This window comes from Empidonax traillii, unplaced genomic scaffold (genome assembly GCF_003031625.1).
Source record: "Empidonax traillii isolate 1590-97213 ecotype Southwest subspecies unplaced genomic scaffold, ASM303162v1 scaffold658:size386251, whole genome shotgun sequence".
Lineage (NCBI taxonomy): Eukaryota > Metazoa > Chordata > Aves > Passeriformes > Tyrannidae > Empidonax > Empidonax traillii.
In genome coordinates, this window is record NW_020955851.1 from 188,401 (window position 1) to 195,860 (window position 7,460).

Below are 7,460 nucleotides of genomic sequence, written 5' to 3' on the forward strand. Positions count from 1 at the left end.
GGAGAGCATTTACCAAAAAAAGTTACAAGTGCGTGACTGATTATGGCTATGTAGCTAATATATTTGTGACAGGTAAAATTTAACGCGGGCTGGACAAGACAGAAGCTGTAAAAGTGACCTTTATTATTTCACTGGTTTATTGGTAAAGTCAAATCCTGCCCAGTTCCTCTGTAGACTTAAAGTTTATAAGGTAGGGAATTATTTCTGTGCAGTCTTTGTCAGCTGACACACAGCAGTGATTATGAGCTGTTTCAGAGGATGAATCTTTTTGTCACTGCCTCCTCTTCTCACTTGCACACACACTCACACCCCAACTTTGCCAGCCCTCTTCCTCTTTGCAACCCTTGGTGCAAGCACTTCTTGCTCTCTGTGCTTCTGGATGCCTCCTCTCTTGCTGGACTTTGGCTTTCTCCCTACCCACTCCCTTCCCTCCAACTCCTTCCCAACTGAAGGTGCTTCCACTATTGTTCCCATCCTGGACATATTTAGTTATCCCCACCTTTTGGAGAGCAAGGGAGAAAAAGCGATGTCTCCTGATCTGGGCTCCTGTTTCTTGCTTCAAACAGGTCATAGATGTGAAGGCCATGCGCTGGGAGTCCCAGGGAACACTACACTCTGGAGGCACCTCCTCAAAGGAGGCAAAAATGCCACCTTGAGGAGCCACTGCTGTTATTTCCAGTATTAAGAAATTGCATTTAAAAAAACCAAGCAACAAAACAAATTAACAAACAAACAAACAAAACCACAAAAAACCAAACCAACCACCCCCAAAAATCTAACTTGATGAAGTTAAGACTCAGAGGCTCTGAAATCAGGTAGTTCAAAAACTTTATTTGAAAATCCAGCCACATCCCCTTCCCTTGCACATTTTAACTTAATGCTTGTTATATCTCTGTTTGCAAACAATACTGCACCATACACTTTTTAGATAGCTCATTTTGGATAATGGACAGCTCCATGATAGGCAGACAGACAGACAGCAAGACACAGATATAATAATGAAAAGCAAGATTTAGCTTTTCCTTTGACGGGGCACGATGCTTAATTCAAAGCAAAGAACAACCCTGTCAGGTTGCTAAGACTGGTGTGGTCTGTTCCTGCCTCAGGCTAGGTTTTCTGCTAAGGTGAATCCTAACCATTAGAAATCCCTTGGTTACAACAAGCAAGCTTGGAGACACACCTACTGATGTCTATAGGGCTGGAGAAGTCACCGCCCAACTTTGTCTCCAGGACATCTGGCACGTGTAGCCTTATCTCAATATTAGACCTATAGAAGGCTTTTCAGCGAAGTGACTGCTTAAAAGTAGAAGTTTAGAACTGGGGAGTGCTGGCATCAGTTGCACAAAGTTTGTGTTCTTCATCTTCCAACACAACAGACTCCAAATATAGACAATGGCTGATAAAGGTAATATAGAGTTTACAGATACTACAGAAGAAAATAATTACGCAGCATATTGTCACATATTTTTTAAAAGAGTTAAAGATAGTTTGGGATATTTCTTCTATTGATTTCATGATTTCTGCTTTGGCAATAAAATATTTCACCACAGAACAGTTGCATGACTTCATCATTTAACAGAGGCACTAATGAAAAGAATTAATCTTTATATTGATAATTTGTAGCTGCATGTAATCATCACTACCTATGTATAGAAGACAGAAAGCACAGTGTAAAGGCTTAGAATATTTTTTGCAACAAGGTTCTTTAGGGACAAATGTATGCAGGTCAGGTAGAGTTTTCAGCTCCAGATTCTGGATGTGCTTTATCTCACTACTCAGCGTTGCCACATTGAACAGTAAACCCTGGACTAAGCATGCTGATTTAGAGCTGCTTTTTAGATTGAGTGAGGAAGTTAATTCTGAGAGCAGTCATCATTCCTGGGGAAGAAAAAAACACAAAGTGTGGCAAACACATCAGGATGTGGTTCTCACAGGTGTATTTGTAGAGGGAACAGAAGAATCAGTAGTTGTGTACCATTTACATTTCCTACATCTCCTACATCTTTCTCTTTTGAAGAATTTAACACTGTTTTTACAAAGTGCTGTAAAAAGTGTAACAGCTCCAATGGCTTTGACTCCTTTGTAGGAAAGCAGTGTACAAGGGCATCACCAAGACACATGTGGTGGCAGTGAGCTAGCTGTGGCCAGAAATCCCTCACATTCCATAACCTTTACTTTTGAGCTGTCAACACAAACAGCAGGTGCTGCATATAGCAATTGATTATCTGGCTCACCCTCCAGCTTACTGCTGGTTTTACAAGGGTCTCTTGGAAAAAAGCTCAGCTCCCACGTCACTCTAACCTCTAATTTCTTCATCTACTCCCTGTTGTTTCCCTGCCTATCTCTCCTACCCCATCCCCTCAATATGAATAAACAAAAGAGGCTTTTCTTCACAAAGGCCACATGAGTGGGCACTTCAGACTGTTTGCAGGACCCAAATCTGTGAAACAAGGACAATTCATTTTAAGGATCCAGAACTCTGTTTAGATGAGACTTATTCTGCACCTTGTCATATGGTCAAGTGCCATACTTTACCTGCTTAGAGCCTGAGTGTGTGAAGGAAGCCACTTATAACACGCAAGGAGCTGAATACCTGATGGAGAGCATGGATGGGAAATCCATATGTGGGCCATCCAGTGTGACCATCTGGGGCTGATATACCTAGCCAGTCAAAATGACATGGAATAAACCAGCAGAAATTCTTTTCATAGAGGAGGTTTGCAGACCTACCACCCTTCGCCTTGCTGGCATTTCCAGTGTGTAAGTACTTATTAAATTACAGTGGGGCTGCTCAGTCCAATTTTAAATGAACGCTGTAAAGTGGGTTTTTCACAACTTATTAAAAATTTAAGTATAATTCCAAACCCTTGGGTGAGTTGATTTTATATTTAGCATTTCTCTGTTGGAATAGTAACACGTGATGTCTGTCAGCAAGCCAGCCACAATAGCCCTAGGCTGATTTTCCAAAAATAAACTAGCAGTCTATATTTGTCAAGGTTGTGCTGGTTCCACGTCCTACATGAGCACCTTTTTAATCTGATAATTCAGCAGCTGAAACATTGTCTAAGAATCAGCTGAAGTGTTCTTGCAATCTGAAAGAAACTCAGTTCCCCTCCCCAGTGTGGCAGTCCCTAAGCTGTGTCAGAAGAGCACTGAAGAGTCACAACTTAACAAAGTTAGACAGGTACATTAGGAAAGAGAAAAAAAAAAAGAAAAAAAAAAAAGAGGGGGGTGGCTGGTTCATTTTAAAATTAAAGGACAGTTATAGTGATTTTTTTTTTAAGGGAAGATCAAGGAATCAGTGTGCTTCACTCACTCTGATTCCAATGGAGACATAAATTAGGCCAAATTCGTGAGTGATCTGGTAGTTGACAGCTGACATAAACGTAGCCTGACTGTGTTTGTTTTCTCCTGCAGATTTTGTTTCCAACTGCAGTTTTGTGTGTAGAACCACCCATAAACAATCTGCATAAAATGCAAATATGTTTACTTAAAAATTATGGGGGTTCATTTTCTGCTTTGCTTTAATATAGAGTAAAATCAATTGTGCTGAAATATTTTAATGAAAAAGACACACCACTGTAGAGTATCTAAGGGATTTCAAAGGCAACATGGGATCAACATGCTGATGTGACCCTATGTTGACTGATTTGCACTGACAAATTTTACCTTCATCTTCCTAAATTGACATCTTAACCTAATGGACAGAGTTGAACTCTCTTTGGAAACAAGTTTCACAAAAGGAGATAACTCTCTCTGGTAATATTGGGAACTGGAGGAAGAAAAGGAGCAAAAGATCAGATGCAGATAGAGTTGGGCTAAAACTGGGACACACTTGCATGTCAAAATGATTTTTCTGTAGCAACGGACTGTTCAATACTTCCCTCAGTAATACTCCAATATTTATTCCCTATAAGTTTGTTATTTGGGTAAGCTTGCATTTTCTGTCCCTCTCTCCCAGTTAAAACTTGTCCAATTCATACGTATGTGTGTGCAGCAATTGAATATTTAATAACATGCATATATCTCTGTACATAGAACACACACATAACTTCTGATTACAGTAGGACTGATAACTGGACTGAGGAATCTTCTTCACAAAAGAACAGAAATAAGTAACATTTATTTTGTGAGTGTTTCTAGTTTTGACAATTTGAAGGCCTTTTTAATCACTGTTATGTCTATAGAACTTATATTTGTCAGTATTACAAGGACATGACAGGGAAGCATTAACTGGAATTTCTTAACTGGAAATTTCTTTTTATACTTACAACAGTAATTAATTGTGACAAAGTTACAGAGCTATTGAAGTTTGAATGTGGGAAATGGCATTGAATATTCCCATTTTCACTGCAAAAGTGATTGTTAAATGCTCCGATTTTCCTAACAAAATGAAGATCCATAAGGACACCACTGTCTGCATTTCAGCTAAAAGAACATATGAAAAACCAAAACATGAGGCCATGTAACACAGCCCTTTTTAGAGACCATGAAGTGACAGTTTAATTTGTCACTGCACTGAACGCAGCTGACCACTGAGGAAAATGGATCCTCTGTCTATAGTGGTCATGTTCTCAAATGAATCCTTTCACTCTATCACACTGTTAGTAAGATTTCTACATTCTGTGAAGAGCAAGACATTTCCATCAAAACAGATCAAATTCAGTATAATACAAGTTAAAATTTTTGCCCATGTTTGTGGTAATAAGATTCCACTCTAGAACTTAATTTCTTGATGGGACTTTTTTTTTCAGTTTCAACCCCAGATTCATTCAGTAGCCTGTATTTACTTAATTTTTTGCCACCATTATATGTCTTCCCTTAGCTCTCATTTTGCTAGGACAAAACAAGCCAAGTGGATTATGCTTTCTAACCATCACCCTATTCAATCTTCTTCTGCATCTATTCCTCTTTTGTCTCAGTGCTTCTTCCTTCATCACGGAGAATCAAAATTGTACACAGTGTCTCATGTGGAGTCTTCCTGTATTGTCTAGAAGGCCATTGACAGTACTCTGGGAAATCTCTCAGTTCAACACCACTTGATTTTCAAAGGAAATGTTGCATTTCTTTTCAACAAACTCTTTTCTTACTGAGTCTAAAGTGCTGAGCCTTTGTTGACTTTCCACTAAGTCGGGTCTGAATGTCAGAAAGACTATTATTACTATACAATAATATAGGTTACTACAATTGCAAATGGATTTATTAGATGAAGAAAAAGGGGTACAAAACTATCTACAAGATAGGACAGAAGACAAAGGAAAAAAAAAAAAGGGGATATCAAATGTTTCCTACATTTTTGGGGAGAAGTGCTGAGTATTGTACTTATTGCTACATCACATATGTTATTTTCCAGTTTATAAGTGTAGCTATCATATCTATTGTAGCTATTATTTATTTTGTATTCCATCAAAAGGGTGGGTTAAGGTTCAGTAACTGGATCTCCTTCTATGACAAGGTGACTCGCTTAGCAGATGAGGCTGTGAATATTGTCTACTTGAACTTTAGTAAAGCCTTGGTCACCATTTCCCACAGCATTCCCCTGGAGAAACTGGCTGTCCAGAGAGTGGTGTTAAAGGGAGTTACATCCTGCTGGTGACTGGTCCCAAGCAGTGTTCCACAGGGCTCAGTACTTAGGCCAATCCTGTTTAATACCTTTATCAATAATCTGGACAAAAGGATTGAGGGCACCCTCTGTCAATTTGCAGACAACACCAAACTGACTCAGTGGGAGTCTTGATCTGGGGGAGCGTAGGAAGGCTCTGCAGAAGGATCTGTACAGGCTGGATTAATTGTCCAAGGATAATGGTATGAGGTTCTAAAAGGCGAAGTGCCAGGTGCTACACTTGGGTCACAACAACCCCAGGAAGCGCTACAGGCTTGTGACAGAGGGGCTGGAAAGCTGCCTGGCAGAAAAGGACCTGGAGGTGCTGGTTGACAGCTGAACATGAGCCAGCAGTGTGCCCAGGTGGCATCCTGGCCCATGCCAGAAACAGTGTGGCAGCAGGACTAAGGCAGTGATCTTTGCCCTGTGCTCAGCACTGTTGAATCCTTGAAAATGTCTTTTTAATTAGAAAATGTGGAAAAAAAGTCTAAAACACTTAGGTTGAACTGCAAGTGCAAACATGAGGTATGCAGATACAGACAATTTGGTTATGAGTTATATGAAGTAACGCAACTGCCATCCACAATGAATGCCTTCAGTCCTTCAAGAGTTGCACAAGAAATATATACATGCACTTTCACTTCCCTTTATTGAGTTCCCTACCACTCTGCTGTCATTCTCAAAGCAAGGAGAAACATTAGTGTGACAGCACAGGACACATCCACAACGATATTCAAAGGTTTCAGAGACTTCTGCTATTTTCTAGAGATGGCAGACACACCGATTTACCTCAGGACAGAACAATCTTCAGATCCAACACTTGAAAATGCACTGAGACTGCCGTGATAACTCACATAACTGAGTTTGGGATGTAGATATTCAAAGACGCTGACATCAAGAAATGAAATCTTGGCCCCACTGGAGTTGGAGCAGATTCAGGCTTTGATGTCAGCATGACTGTGATTTTAACAGTGATTTTAGAAATGTCAGGCACGGCTCATGAGTCTAATTGACAGAAACATTTTGACGAATGTCAAATTTTAAAATACCATTTTTACCTCAAGCACTTGACTTGCTTCTGTACTGATCCTAGGTACAATTTTTTCACAGCACAGTACAGGACACCCTACACTTTTATTTTTATGCACACAGCTCGGATAGTGCAATCCTCAACTGTTGTAGTTATTTGCTTGGATGTGGAGCAACACTGAGGAGCTCCAGCGTTGTGCCTGCATAGCTATACTATTGACGATTCTGAGCTGTGTGACAGTCATTTCAAACAGTTAAGTGGGAAAACAAAAAAACACCTTTATATCATTAAGACTTCAACTCAAGTACCCAGTATTTCTGCAGTGAATATACAGCATCTTCTGGAAACCAAACTAAAATCAGCTCTTATACTACATCTACGTTTCCTTATACTGCTACTCACATAGAGGTCCTACAAAAACAACTGCAAGTCAATTATTCAGAGCAGAAAGCAATGTAAATTTTCCGTTTTCTCCATCATGTGCTTTGCTATCAAACAATGCCAACGCCAGAATATAAATGAGGTTAGAAAATATCTATATAAAATACACATATATATGTATACACATACTGTATACATTATTCCAGGTGCGTATAGCATACTGAACTGCTAAATAGCTTTCTGCATGGACTTCACAGCAACAGACACCCTGTTATGAACTACTCCCTCTCTATTTTTTTTCCATACACTCAGGCTATTGTGACATCTTCTTTCCCGGCAGTGCTTCCTTTCTCTTGAACTTTTACCCTCTCTGCTTCAGCCCTTCTATGAATGGCATTGAAACAAAAAGAGAGAAAAATGAAGAGAAGAGGAATTAACAAGATGATG